Here is a 15714-nt window from a genome sequence, read left to right as displayed (position 1 = left end):
CACAGGCTCTAGGGCACAGGCTCAGTAGTTGTGGCACATGGGCTTAGTTGCTCAGCAGCATGTATGATCTTGCTGGACCAGGGCTTGAACCCGTGTCCCCTGCATTGGCACGCAGATTCCCAACCATTGTGCCACCAGGGAAGTCCCTCATCTATTTTATATATAGTAGTTTGTATCTCTTAATTCTTTACCCCTATCTTGCCCCCCACCTTCTCTCTCCCCAGTGGTGACCACTAGTTTTCTATATCTGTGAGTCTGTTACTGTTTTGTTATATACATTTGTTTGTTTTATTTTTTAGATTCCACATATAAGTGATAACATAGAGTATTTGTCTTAGGAACCACACTTTTGAGACCTTACACAGGGGGCTTACACTAGGGGAGTATGGGAAATGGCAACTCTTGTAAAAATAAGCTAGTCAGTGGGTGGTAGGTTAGCTGAGGGAAAAGATTTATGAGCAACATCCTGTTCTGGGATCACTGCTGGGGACAGAAGAGGGGGAGAAACTGCTGTATAAATCACGAAGGCAGCTTAGGAAATAAAGTCTGCGCTGGAGCGTCTCAAGGGACCCTCTACAGATCCCTTTTGCATAACACATGGGTGACGGAGAATCGATAGGTGTAAATCTATGTGGGGGTTAGTCTGGGTTGACATAATCCATCTTTCAGAAGGGGAAAAAAGGAGCAGAAGACAGAGAGATGGCACAGTGGGCCCAGATCATCTATGTTTTATAAGTGCTTGCTGAATTGTGAAGAAAAACAGAGTGAAGGGGCCATTTGGTAGAGAGCAGAAGATTGTGTTCATTGGTCTCAGGTCTCATGCGATACCCTCTGCATGGAGTGCCTCCCTGTTCCTTCATTAATGTGCATCAGTTTCTGCTCTGGCTCCAGATGTATAGGTGAGATCCTAATGTCTTGGCCAGAGCGTGAATTATTTGGTTTGAGATTTTTTTTTTTTTTTTGAGAGGGAGGAGGGTCCTTTTCAAATGAAAGACGCTCGAATCTGTTCATTAATAGATTAGATTCTACATTAGATACACCTACAAAATAGAAAATTAAGTAGCTATTAAAAAGGATAATTCTGTGTGTATGGACATAGCATGATGTAATATATAAAAATTATGGAATAGAATCAAAGATATGGTCTATTTTTATGGATAGGAATATAGAGTCCTATCTATCTAGACATACATGCATTAAAATGGTTCTGAAAGGACATGCCCCAACCCTTGCAATGTTAATTTTCTTGGGAATAGAATTATTCAGGTTGCTGAGGGACATAACTTAAAAAAAAAAACTTATACACTTAAGGGTAATTTTTTTCATGATGTGCATGTCTTAATTTTGTAGTTAGGTTTAAGATATTAAAATGAATGGTTTCTGAAATATTATTTGAAAAGGTGAAGGAAATGGTTCCTCGTTCTGCCACTTCCTTTAGAAAATTAGAACATTGCACATTCACTTGTTCAGCCAATAAATATTTGTGTCCCTATTGCATTCCAGGCATTGGCCTATGCAGTGAGGCTACAGCAGCAAATAAAACCAATGTGATTCTACTTTTCTGGAGTTTATGTCCAATGTAGACAAAGAGTAAACATGTAACAGGTTAGGGTTATAAAGCAGGATTGGTGGGTATAAGTAGTGTCAGGTGTGTGAGGAAAAGTTGTGCTATTTTCTGTCAAGTCATCAGGAAAGTCCTCTCTGATAAGGTAATATTTGAGCAAAAACCTGAAGGAGTATAAGCCAGACAGATGACTGAATCTGGGAGTGGGGGAAACTTTTCAGGCAGAGGGAGCATGTGCAAAGGCCCTCAGGCAGTGTGTACTCAGCAAGGCAGCCAGTGAGGGGGGAGAGTAGTTGGATGAGGTCTGAAAAAGCTAGCAGGAGGCCAGACTGTAGAGAGCCTTGTAGCTGTTGGAAAGTTGTTGGAGTGAGATGAAAAGCCGCTTGAGGTTTTTTTTTTTAATTAATTTATTTTTATGTTTGGCTGCATTGGGTTTTCGTTGCTGTGTGTGGGCTTTCTCTAGTTGCGGCAAGTGGGGGCTACTCTTCCTTGTGGTGCGCAGGCTTCTCATTGTGGTGGCTTCTCTTGTGGAGCACGGGCTCTAGGTGCACGGGCTTCGGTAGTTGTGACACGAGGGCTCAGTAGTTGTGGCTTGCGGGCTCTAGAGTGCAGGCTCAGTAGTTATGGTGCATGGGCTTAGCTGCTCTGCAGCATGTGGGATCTTCCCGGACCAGGGCTCGAACCCGTGTCCCCTGCATTGGCAGGCGGATTTTTAACCACTGCGTCACCAGGGAAGCCCTTGCTTGAGGGTTTTGACCAGAGGAGTAGCACTAAACGTCTACGACGTGGTAGGCGTGAGCAAAAGCAGTTTAGGGGAAACTATCCCTGCCTTGGATGGGGAGTATTCTTCCCTCGCATTTCACACATAGAGAAAGTCAAAGGTTTGGTATAGGAACATAAAACACTACAGAGTAGGTACCAGGTCCTGACTTTTCCTAGTTGTTACTTCAACACTCTGTTATACAGATAAGGTATCCAATCTGGGAGTTTCCATTTTCTAGCGTGTTTTTAGAGCATGTTATTTTTTTATTTTTTGTGGTACGTGGGCCTCTCACTGTTGTGGCCTCTCCCGTTGTGGAGCACAGGCTCCGGACGCGCAGGCTCAGCAGCCATGGCTCACGGGCCCAGCCGCTCTGCGGCATGTGGGATCTTCCCGGACCGGGGCATGAACCCGTGTCCCCTGCATCGGCAGGCGGACTCTCAACCACTGTGCCACCAGGGAAGCCCTAGAGCATGTTATTTTTAATAGTTAGATCTGTAATTAATTATTGTGAACGTGGCCTATGATGCTGTGTAGAATGTCCAGGGGTTCTGGCCTCAGTCCTCTTCTCCATGAAGATGATGCTTCTGATCTCTGACATTTGCTAAAATTCTGGATCAGAGTGTGAGTTAGTGTCACTTTTTCTGAGATTAAGTTGGGATGTACCCAACATTCAGCTTTTGTCTTGCCAACGGGTACTGAGCAGTAGTTTAGTTTACCTTGAAACTACCTGTACCTCGGGCATACATTCATGATAAGGGTACACTTCTCTTGTATAAGGCTGGTAACTTAAAGAAGTCACTTCATTAGAAGTTTATCAGGGGTCTTCGGTGTGCAAAGCACTGTGCTGTGTTCTTCAAGAGCTGTAATATAACTAGCAATACTGTGTCTTTAAGGAGTTTACGATCTGTTGGGTACCACAGGCAAAAACACCGATGTTGTTATAGACTTGCAAGGATGACATGGAAGTGCAAAGGAGATAGAGATGGATTATGAGGGGAGGTTATGAATGAGGTAGCACTTGAACGCGGTATTAAAGTTTGGAGAGAAGCAGAAAAGACATGCTTAAGGGACAGCCAGAGGAGTGACGTGGAAGGAAAGAGGTTTAGGGGGAATGGTCTGTTACAGCTAGATTAAAGTATTTTCGAGAGGTGAAAAGCCGGAGGTGGTGGTGCAGTGGGGTCATTCCATCTAAGCCTTCACTGTTACAGTTCAATACCACAGCCACTGGCCACATGTAGCTGTTGAGCCCCTGAAATGTGACTGGTCTGAGTTGAGACCAGTCCTCATGTCCTGGGAAACATACAGTACACCCAGATTTCAAAGACTTGCTCTGGAGAAAAATGTAAAAGATCTCACCAATAACTTTATATTGATTACAAGTTAAACAATGAAAACGCTTTTTGGATATATTGGTTTTAAATAAAACGTTAAAATTTACCGCACTGGTTTCTTTTACTGTTTTAATGTGGCTACTGGCAAATTTAAAATTACTATTTGTAGCCCCTGTTATATTTCTCGTGGTCGTAGCTGATCTAGGCTAGGCCTGGTAGCCCTAGAAGCGGGAGTGAAAGCAGGTGAATGGAAAGAAGGGAAGGGATAGACGAAAACTGGAAACGGTGAAGCTCTAGGATTTATACCAGTTGGTTTGGGAGGTCAGAAACACCCCTGAGGTTTCTGGCCTTGATGTTGCAATCGACTTGAAGGAGTGTGCTGCTGCATGGAAGTGTTGGAGGGCGGGGGACACATCTCAGTCTGGTTCTGTTAATCCCGGGCTGCCCTGTAGGGAGGTTCGTTTGGCAGTAAAATGTGGAGCTGGCATAGGCTGGAGGCCGGGAGACCAGTTAGGTTGGGTCCTATGCCCATCACACCTGGCTGCTGCAGCTGCTTGGAGGGGGGCAGGGTGAGAGCGTGATGCACTGTAGAAATAATCTGCACAGTTCCTTAGTAGATTACGCTGAATTTTACATAGGGCTTCCCAATTCTGCCTCCAAAAATCTCTATTTTTTTTTCTTAAATTGCCACATCCTTCATAGCAGGTAAAAGAAAGAAGTGTGCAAATTATTGTGTGGCCCCCGAATTTTAATGCAGATATTTAGACTAGTATAGCAGTTTACCTTTTCCCTTATTATTTCTGGAAGGAGTTTGATTTGGTAAAGATATAGGAAGTATCCAAATAACAGATTTGCTTAGCTTTATTTCCTAGAGTCAGAATGATAACTAAGAAAGTTTTTCATATGAAAGCCTTGCCCCCCCCCTTTTTAAAAAATATTTTGGCCACACCATGAGGCATGTGGGATCTTAGTTCCCAGACCAGGAATTGAATCTGCACCCCTTGCAGTGGAAGTGCGGAGTCTTAACCACTGCACTGCCAGGGAAGTCCCTTTTTAGTTTTTTTTACTCATTCATTCATTCATTGAGCAAGTATTTATTGAACATTTCTTATCTCAGATGGTATGTTAAAATCTGGTGTCTCAAAGATGATCAAGATATAAGGGGTCCCTGTCTCTTTAGCCAGGGAGATAGGCATACAGATAAATTATGAAACTGTGTGATAAATGCTCTAATGGAAGTGGCAATGAAGTGTTACAGGATCATAGAAGGAGGTGACATGTCCTGTGTAAGGTCTTTCTGCTGAGAACCACGATTATCCTGACTCATATTTACTTTCTTTTGGGGGCTTTGGAGTCATACCGTTTTGCTTGAAGCACTGCAGTGGCAAAATTCAACTTAGTCCTACTTAAACTTTAGAGTTTTTATAAATGCAGGGATTTATATTAAATACAGTCTCCTTCTTCTGGCTGTTCTACCATTGTCATTTTGGTTACTATGAAGTTGCTTTCCTTCTAAGATTTGAAGTACAGATGAAGGGATTAGACAGGAAATGGCATCAAGAATTGCTAACTTGTGATTTCCTGAAAGGGTGGTATTTCTTCTAATTAACAGTATTCATATCGAGTATCCTGAACGCTAACAATGTGAAACCACAGGAAGGCATTTCGTATACACTTAAAAGAAAAAGCTGGATGTAATGTTTTGGTCACATGGGTTAAATTCAGAAAATAACTTTGTTCACTAGCTAAAGATGGGGGTCATGACACAAAGAATAAGCTATCAGGTTGTGGTGTGGGAGATTCTGCCATCCTTTCTGGTCTCAGATTCCAGGCCCTCTTTCTTTGCCTGTCGTCTTGTGAATGCTTTTGACTGTGCTGCCTGGATTTTCCCAATCGGCTGCAGTTCCTGCGCCTCCAGCTAACTGCTGCCTTTGCCATTCCCTGTCTACTGGAAGAAGCTTTCTAAAACCACGACTGCTTTAAAAACTCTGCTAGATCACTGCTGCCTAAGGAAAAATATTGCAGGCATCTGCAGCCTGCTGGGCACCCACCTCTTTAGTTCTTTCCCTACTTCTCTTGGGCTCCTTCTAGTTTTCTCTGTTTTCCTCCAAAAGCCACATCTTCCTGTGCCCCCTGTGTTTCTTTCTTTCTTTTTTTAAACTACGTTAACTGTAGCATCATCTTTCTAGCCAATATGACTTTATTTTTATTTATTTATTTGGCTGCACTGTGCAACTTTTGGGATCTTAGTTCCCCAACCAGGGATTGAACCCAGGCCTTCCACAGTGAACGCGCCAAGTCCTAACCACTGGACCGCTGGGGAATCTCCTCCCCCTTCCAAACCCCCCCCGCCCCCTGCCCCCCCCCCCCCCCCGCCGTGTTTCTAACCATATTGTTCCCAGGCCTGAAATGGTCTTCCAGTGCTCCTTTTTTTTCCTGGGGAAATTCTATTTATCCTGCCTTAACCTTTATTTGGTTTCAGTTCAACAAACATTTATTGAGGACTTCCTATGTTCTGTGTGCTGGGGATACAAAACTCATTAAGACAGTCTTTTTTTTTTAAGGATTTAATAGTGTAAGGAGGCAGATATACAAATATTTATTCCTAAGGAGGCAGATATACAAATATTTATTCCTATGTCCTAGGGTTAGGTGTTGAAAATATACTGACAGAAACAGTTATACTTTCTGCTCCCATGAAGCATATGTTCTAGTGGGGGAGACAAATGAAATTTAAAAAATTGATCTGTGAGAAATACTATAAGCAGGGGGAAATCTTTGATCTGAAAAAGCAAGTAACTTGGGTGTGGAGGAAAATCAATTTTAGACAAAATAAAGAGTCAGGATTGGCCTCTCTAAGGAGGTGACATTTTTAAAAAGACATTTAAACAAGTAATTACAGTAAAGCGTAGTAAAGGTTAATTATCATAGGGTAAGTATAGGAGACCTATGTGTAGGAATGTAAATGCAGATGAATAGTTACGATACATTGTGATAAACTCAGTGATGGAGGGATATAACAAAAGATACTTTGATCATGGAAGGGGCACACAGAGTTTTTATTGCCATGCAGTGGAAGGGTTTGGTGAGGGCTTTCCATGCAGAAGTGCAGAGGTTTGAAACAATTTGAGGTGTTCACAGAATTTAAAGTAGTTTGATATCCCCGAAGTTTTATAGTGCAAGGAGCCCAGAGGCAGGACATGAGGCAGAGAAGTGGGTAGTTATGAAAAGGGCCCTGGTGCCAGAACTGGGCTCATAGCTCAGCATCTGACGTTCCCATGCCCAGTATGTAGGACAAGGTTGTTTTTTTTTGTTTTTTAAAATCATTCTGTGGCTCACTCAGTTTCCTTGTCTGTAAAACTGAGATGATGGTAGAAGCAACCTCGTCAGGTCATTGTAAGGATTAAATACTTATAAAATGCTCAGAACTGTGTCTAGCATACAGGGTGGTGGTGGACTTTGTATTGCGTGGAGATAAATTTTGACCTATTGTAGACCCTTGAAAGGTTATTTGCAGTTCAATGACTTGGTCTTGCGTCTGTTTTTCAAGTACGATTTGAGAGCGAGTGTGAGCGTGTGTGAGCATGTGTGTTGGGGAGGAGGGGGCTGGAATTGAATTTTTGTAGATTCTTTGAGCTCACCTTTCTTTATGCTCATTCTTTATGCTCATTCCCAGCATAATTACTTGTTCCTTCACGTGTATTCCCACATCATTTTCTCTCCGCGGTGGCATTTTCCTTTGTGTTTTATTTATAGTTCGAGTTTCTCACAGAAGACTGAGTTCCCTCGGCGTGTTAAGGGCTATGGGTTACTCATCTTTACGTGCCAGTGCCAAGAATAGTGCCTAACACTACTGGGTGCTCCATAAGTGTTTGTTGCATTTATTTGAAAGGTTTATTAGGGAGTTGTCTCAACTCATAGTTCAGGACGAAGGTCCTCCCGTGGAAAAGTCTGAGCATGTTGTTATGGGAGGGTGTTTTCATTCTTTCATACACCAAATATTTGAGTGCCTGCTGCACATGGTGCTGTGGGTGATACATCGATGAATCAGCTGTGTGCTCTGCCCTGGGTTCTGTTGACTCTTACAGTCTTAATTGTGGGGTTGAGGGAAAAGGTAAATGGTTGCTGATAGGTTTAATAAGAAAAGCTATGAAGTAGTTTAGTTGTATTGGGGTTTTTGTTTAGATGTGTAATTACTTTGATCAAAGAATCTTCGAATTATTTTTTAATGCTATCTCCTTGGTGGTGGTACATTCTCGTTGTTGCATTTCATGTTTATGTCATGGCAGACTCTGTCTAGTGAATTGCACAGTGTAAAGTTTCATAGTAAGCCTGCTCAGTTTCTCAGATTTTAATTCTAAATAGAAAGGATTCCCACCTATGTGGGACAGGGGATATATACTTGTCCTTGGACAAAATACCTTACTGGACTCTTTGTTCTTGAGCGATTTTTTTCTTATACTCCTTAATCAGAGTTGGGTGTTACGTTAGATTAGAGGTACCTAGCTACAGGTTTTTATTACAGTAGTATTAGGCTTTTGCTTCTGTCTCTGCTTTTCTCACCATTATTCTCTGGCACCTGTAGCCTATTGCACCACCTTTTTTTTTTTTTTTAAATAGAAAAGGCAGGGCTTCCCTGGTGGCGCAGTGGTCGAGAGTCCGCCTGCCGATGCAGGGGACACGGGTTCGTGCCCCGGTCCGGGAGGATCCCGCGTGCCGCGGAGCGCCTGGACCCATGAGCCATGGCCGCTGAGCCTGCGAGTCCGGAGCCTGTGCTCCGCGACGGGAGAGGCTGCGGCGGTGAGAGGCCCGCGTACCGCAAAAAAAAAAAAAAAAAAAAAAAAATAGGCAGGCTTCTTCTGCTGTGACCATTTATTATTCTTTGCTTAGACCACCTCTAAAGCCTAGAAAACCCTTTCTCTTTTGACCCAATGAACTACTCCTTATTGAAATTTGCTTCAGATACTCTCAACTCTAGTGATGTGCACACCACTGGGATGCACACTGAACACTTCATCATTGACCCTCCCATACCCTCTGCCCTGCCTGTGTTAGCACACCAGGAGCAGGTCCTGGTGCACCAAACCCCTCAAATGTGTGTTGATTAGATGAACTGGTATTATGAATGAAGCCTATGAGTATGTGGGGTATTCTGAGTATTTAAATTACTCAGAATTAAGGAGGGTGTTTAACAGTTTTCCTTTATCTTTGTGAAAAGTTTATTTGAAAACTTTATTCTACAATATCAAACCTGGGACTTCCCTGGTGACTCAGTGGTTGAGAATCCGCCTGCCAATGCAGGGGACACAAGTTCTATCCCTGGTCCGGGCAGATCCCACATGCCACAGAGCAAATAAGCCCATGTGCCGCAACTACTGAGGCTGCGCTCTAGAGCCCGCGCACCTAGAGCCCGTGCTCTGCAACAAGAGAAGCCACCGCAATGAGAAGCCCACACACAGCAACGAAGAGTAGCCCCCCGCTCACTGCAACTAGAGAAAGCCTGCGTGCAGCAACGAAGACCCAATGCAGCCAAAAATAAATAAATAAATTTAAAAATAAAACAAAATATTAAACCTGTCAAAGCACTTACATTTTTAAAATGTCCCTTTAATATGAAAAGATGCTCACTCATGCATGATAAGGGAGATGCAAATGAAAACTACACTGCTTCATCATATCTTGTCTGTCAGGGTGGTAAAAAGCAAAATTTTTGACAGCATGTTTTGTTGATAAGACTGTGGGTGTGTGGGGGGGACTTCCCTGGAGGTCCAGTGGATAAGACTCTGCACTTCCACTGCAGGGGGCTCAGGTTCGATCCCTGGTCGGGGAACTAAATTTCCACATGCCATGCCCTGGAAAAGACTGTAGGGGGGAAAGTACTGTGCTCTCACTCATAGCTGGTGGGAATGCAAAACAGAATAACCCTACAAGGAGAATGTGGCCGTAGGTAGCAAAATTATGTTTACATTTACCCTCTGATCCAGCCAGCTCACTTCTAGGAATTTATCCCCAAGATACACTGGCAAAAATAAGAAAAAGGTTTATTCATTACAGACTATATATGACAGCAAAAGACTGGAAATAATCCAAATGTCAACAGGGAGTTGGTTTTAAAAAAAATCTCGTCCTTCAACACAATGGAGCATTATACAACTATAAAAAGAAATGAGGACGGTTTTTTTTACTGTTGTGTGGTCTCTAAGATACATTGTTTTAAAAAGTAAGATGCAGAATACCATGTATAATTATGCTATCTTTTACCTAGTAAGGTAAAATAAGGGAGGAAGAATATGAAAATGTATATGTATTTGCTTATATTAAAGAATAATGGAAGGATAAACCAAAAACTTATGGGGGGACAAAAATAGAAGCTAGACTCTCCTGAAGGTACCTCGTTTTGTGGCTCACTTTAGAACTATTAAATGTTACACATAATTATAAAACAAAATTAAATCAAAATTGGAGAGGGGGAAAATGATCTCTTAAAAATTGAAAGCAATATGGCACACTCAAAATCTGATGAGGTAGGCCAGGAGGCCAGAGACTCAAGGAGGAGTTGCAGTTCAAATTCAAAATCAGTTTGCTGGTAGAATTCCTTCCTGCTCAGGAGAGGTCAGTCTTTGTTCTATTAAGGCCTTCAACTGATTGAATGAGGCCCACTCACATTATAAAGGACAATATGCTTTATCAGAGTCCCCCAATTTAATGTTATTCTCATCCAAAAATAAAACAAAGCAAAAAAAACCGAACAAACACCTTCACAGAAATATCCCAAATAATATTTGACTAAATATCTGGGCACCATGGCCCAGCCAAATTGATACATAAAATTATTCATCACAGGTAGTTTTATTTCTTTCTTTCCAATCTTTATACTTTTCATTTTATTTTTTGTTACCTAGTTGCATAGATAGGGCCATCAACCTAATATTGAATGAAAGAAGTGAGATCAGATATCAACGCTCTATTCTCTATTGTAGAAGGAAAATAATCAATATTTTTCCATTACACATTACGTTAGCAATATGCTTTTCACAGATACCCTTTATTATATTGCAGATGTAATCCTAATTTGCTGAGACTTTTTTTTTTTTTTTGGCGGTACGCGGGCCTCTCACTGTTGTGGCCTCTCCCGTTGCGGAGCACAGGCTCCAGACGTGCAGGCTCAGCGGCTATGGCTCACGGGCCTAGCCGCTCCACGGCATGTGGGATCTTCCTGGACCGGGGCACGAATCCATGTCCCCTGCATCGGCAGGTGGACCCCAAACCACTGCGCCACCAGGGAAGCTGTGCTGAGACCTTAAAAAAAATAATCAGTGGATATTAAATTTTGCCGAATGCTTTTTTTTCCCACTGAGATGATTATATAGTTTTTCTTCTTTATTCTGTTAGTATAGTGAGTTTCACTGACTGATTCCAAATGTTAAAACAACTTTTCATTCCTGCAGTAGACCCCAGTTGGACACCATGTATTATCTTTTTTTATACATTGCTGGACTTAATTTGTTGATGTTTTGTTTTGGCATTTATGTTGATTAAAGACATTTGCTCTGCAAAAAAAAAAAAAAAAAAGAAAAAAAAAGAAAAGCAACAATGAACAAATGAATTTAATAGTTTCTCAAATTGGTGGTTTATATTTTCCGAGAGGAATCAGTCAGTCCTTACTTTGCACAGTTCTAATACGTACAAACTTCAGTTACATGGTTTAAATAACACCAGTCCCCCAACACAATGGTTCAAATTTCAGTTAGCACAGCAATTTCATAAAGTGCAAACTTTGCTGCTAGCTCATTACTCCACAAATCACTATATAAATAACAGATGGCCTCATGATCAGTGACCAATCATATTACTTCTTTTAAAGCGTTTTGGTGATTGGTCACTGAGTTGCTCATTTAGTTCAGGCAGAGATAGCAAAGCATGTCACAAAGCCTTCTTGTCTCCCAGTGACAAACCCATGTGACATTTCACATAAATGGATAATCGAAAGAGAGAATTGGCCAACAAAGATGAAAGTGCAGGAAAGAAACAAAAAGTGACAATGCTGGAAGTGAAATTCTAATACAGTATAATGAGGTTATAGAAGAAATATCTGACTGTGGGCATGTGCAGCCAGAAGAGTGCAGTGAAAGTAACTTATTGACATAAATAAGGAAAGTGGTTGATATGGAAAGGATGAAGATGTCCCGGGGAAGTGGTGCCTCAAAAACACTCACATTAAAAGAAGTCCTGGAGATATTTCACTACACTGAAAGAGCAAAGGATGCAATGCTGGAAGTTGATCCATATTTAGAAAGGAGTATGACAGTTTGCCAAAGCATAGAAAAGATGTTCACTTTGTGTCATAAGTTATGTGGCAAGAGGAAGGCAATCACCCTTCAAAGAACTCTTAGAAAGTTTTTTTTAAACAAATAAAATCATTCAATTCTCAAATATGTCTGTTTTAAATCACAGCATGCTAAGTAAATGTTAGTTTTACTATTTTGTTCATTTCCCTATAAACCGATAACCATGTAAGTTACTTATATATGTTATTTGTATATGTTATTTACATGTAACTTATGTTACATATATATTATATATGTATAAGATATATATGTTATGTAAGTTTTTTCACTATAAATGTATAGACTTTTTAGTGTTTTGACAAAAATCTGTAAAGGACATGGAACAATTGTAATTGCCCCCATTCATTATTAAGATTGTTTTTGCAAAGTTTCAGCCTGCATAATCCTTTTTATGGACCTGCACTACTCTGCAAATGAGGATTATCTGTATTTCAAGTGACTTTAATGGCAAAGAAACCTTAAGCTGTTCTCAGCAAACATGTTTAGTAGTGACATAGCTATCATTATTGTATTTGTTAGGAAACAAAATTTTCATTGTAAGAGAAAAGAGATGATACAAACAAAACCAAAGAGGTTAAGTAAAAACACTGTAATCCTAAATATAATGATGAAACTAATGATGCCTATTATGTTTTAAAAAATTGCATTTTCTTCTTCTGGCCCTTGGAAAAAAGCATAAAAATGGCCAAGCCAGAAGCAGGGCACTCTCCCAGACCCCACAGTGTGGATTTTATACACCATTTCTCACTAAAAGGAACCAGGGCTCTTTGGAGTAAAGACTGATTCTAGGTCTGGGTCTGGAAATGTAAAGATGAGCCTAGAATTTCTCATCATTACCAGAAAACAAAGCACTACAAAAGAGTATTGGGGTGATAGCAGAAAGACTCCAGAAACAACTTGAAGGGTTTCCCAGCGGCCAAAGGTCAGTCAATGGGAATATAAAAGAATAAAAACTACAGTGGATTAAAATACATCAAACATGTTTAAACCCATGGATTTAAAATAATACTGAAACAACAAAATTCATTAGTCACCTTTGGAAAAGGGCAGGGAACCAACTTAAACTTTAAAAAATGAATGTTAGGGCTTCCCTGGTGGCGCAGCGGTTGAGAGTCCGCCTGCCGATGCAGGGGACAAGGGTTCGTGCCCCGGTCCGGGAAGATCCCACATGCCGCGGAGCGGCTTGGCCTGTGCACCATGGCTGCTGGGCCTGAGCGTCTGGAGCCTGTGCTCCGCAACGGGAGAGGCCACAGCAGTGAGAGGCCCGCACACTGTTAAAAAAAAAAAAAAAAAAAAAAGAATGTGAAAGAAAGAATCAAGTGTTAATCCTAGTTCCCTGAACAGATTGGGTAACCAAATAATTAATGAGGAAAAGTTATTTACAGGAAAAAAATGGCAAATAAAGACTGATGGCATTGGGATATTATCATTACAATATTTGCATTTTCAAACTGGATAGGCAGGCACTAGTTACCAATAGCTGATAATATCATTAGGTTAAGAGGTGGTGAGAAACTTTTTTAAAAATAAATTTATTTATTTATTTTTATTTTTGGCTGCGTTGGGTCTTTATTGCTGCGTGTGGGCTTTCTCTAGTTGCAGCGAGCAGGGGCTACTCTTCGTTGCAGTGCTTGGGCTTCTCATTGCAGTGGCTTCTCTTGTTGCGGAGCACATACTTTAGGTGTGTAGCCTCAGTGGTTGTGGCTTGTGGGCTCTAGAGCGCAGGCTCAGTAGTTGTGGCGCACAGGCTTAGTTGCTCCGCGACATGTGGGATCTTCCTGGACCAGGGATTGAACCCGTGTCCCCTGCATTGGCAGGCGGATTCTTAACCACTGTGCCACCAGGGAAGTCCCGAGAAACTTTTTAATGGGATGGTTTGGGGTGGCTGTTAATACCTGAATCCATTACTATTTAATGTTAAGATTTTTTTTTTTAAGAGTTAATTGTTGTGCATCCTGGTGAGATTCAATGGGATGTAGACAAAGCACCCATGAAACAGTCTTTCTAGAAGTTTGGACAGGAATCTGAACAAGCCAGGTTATAGGAAATATGCTAGACAGAGGAACATGTTACAGGACACTTCCTGCATGCTATCATCAAAATCCATAATGTGAGAACGCTACAGAGAATAATCTTTTTTTCTTCCAACAAATAAAGCTCAAGGAAAAATAAATAGATTATTAAAAGACCTAAGAGACATATCAACCTGTAATGAAAGGATCCCGTTTGGGTCTGGGCACACCAATTAAATTTGAAGACTAACTGGATATTTGAGGTTATTAAAGGACAATTTTATAAATATTAATTAATATTAAAGGAAACATTTAGGTGGGGTAATTGTGGTTATGTTTTTTTAAAATCTTCATCATAAAGTCTATTTAAACCTGGAAAACCCTGCTGCTTGAATTTCTTACCTGTGAAATTAAGCAAGAGGATTAGATGTCTTTTCTATTTTCTCTCTGCTCCTTATGTAATAGCCACTCCCACTTGCTTTCCTTCTCGGAATCTTATACTGTTATGTGCAAGCATTGGTGTTGCTTGTGGACAAGGCTTTAATCAATGCACCTCTGGGAGGCAGGAACTCCAGGGCTTGCGCCGAATTATCTAATGGACCCTAGGAAGCTGCTCTATGCTTTCCTCCTGGTCATTTCCCTCCTCCCTAGTAGGGTCTGAACACAACAGTTCTGCATCTTGAGTCAGGGGTCTGCTAGGGGCTTGACAACAATTTATAGACTGGGCTGAGTCAGATTTGGCTGAGAGCCAGCCCTGCACGTGAAAGTCCTCATTCCTTAAGAGGTGATAACTAACTAATGCTCATGTGGGAACCAGAGGCAATAACCATGGTAGAGTAGTAATGATTTAGCACTTCTTCAAGACTGCATAAGTTGTGGAAGACAGCAGGACCCCTTCAGGGTGGGGAGACACTGGTACCCCTGCTTTGGCAGTATCCAAAGAGCCTTGATTAGCTGTTGACATTAAAGAGGTATGATGAAAACAGTAGGCCATGGGATCCACCTCCAGAGAGCTCTACACCAGAGCTTTCGTACAACACGAGTTCTCGAAACCCCAGGCTCCCCAAGAGCAGTTTCAGACTGCCCACAGAGAGGGTGCCCTCCAGGAACAACTAGCCATCAATGGTGAGTAGGGAGTCTACAGGGAGGTGCTTGCCAAAGATGTCTTGGGTAACATGCTATAGACGTCATCAAAGTTTGTTGAAATACTCGCGGGCTTAAGTATTGCATGTAGGCATTAGGAGGCTGTCCAAAAATGTTGTATCCCAGGAACTTGATTCAACTCTGAGAATAAATGTATGAGTGTTAGGAAAATTGTTTGGGTAGAAAATATTTTTTGTTTATTATTTTACCTTGGTCTCTCAGCTGTGATCCACTTATTTGAGGTTGTTGGAAATCTACAGCCTACATATATGGCCCCTTGCAACTATACATTTGTTAAAGGGAGGGAGAGAAATGCTGTTGTTGAAATTGTTTCAGCCAATTTAGTTCTTATTCTAAAATCCTTTCTATTCATAAAATGATTGTCCTAGATGACATCAGTAACTGTTACTCTTACCCCTCAGACTCAGTAACATTATTAACTTGCAGTTCTGCAGACTTTCTACCACCGTCTTTTCTGAAAGATGAAAACGACATATTCACTGTGACTTGTGAGTCATGGTTGGGAGACTTTAGTGTTCATGGTATCTGAACT

General features: G+C 41.4%; 1 protein-coding gene across 6 annotated transcripts in view; it reads left to right on the top strand.

The window, feature by feature from the left end:
- Nucleotides 1-15714, top strand: part of AFF1 (ALF transcription elongation factor 1) — a 206640-nt gene that overhangs the window by 42277 nt on the left and 148649 nt on the right. The window lies entirely within an intron of this gene.

This window comes from Lagenorhynchus albirostris, chromosome 4, assembly GCF_949774975.1.
Source record: "Lagenorhynchus albirostris chromosome 4, mLagAlb1.1, whole genome shotgun sequence".
In the NCBI taxonomy this organism is placed as follows: Eukaryota; Metazoa; Chordata; class Mammalia; order Artiodactyla; family Delphinidae; genus Lagenorhynchus; species Lagenorhynchus albirostris.
This window is presented reverse-complemented; position numbering and strand designations above follow the sequence as displayed.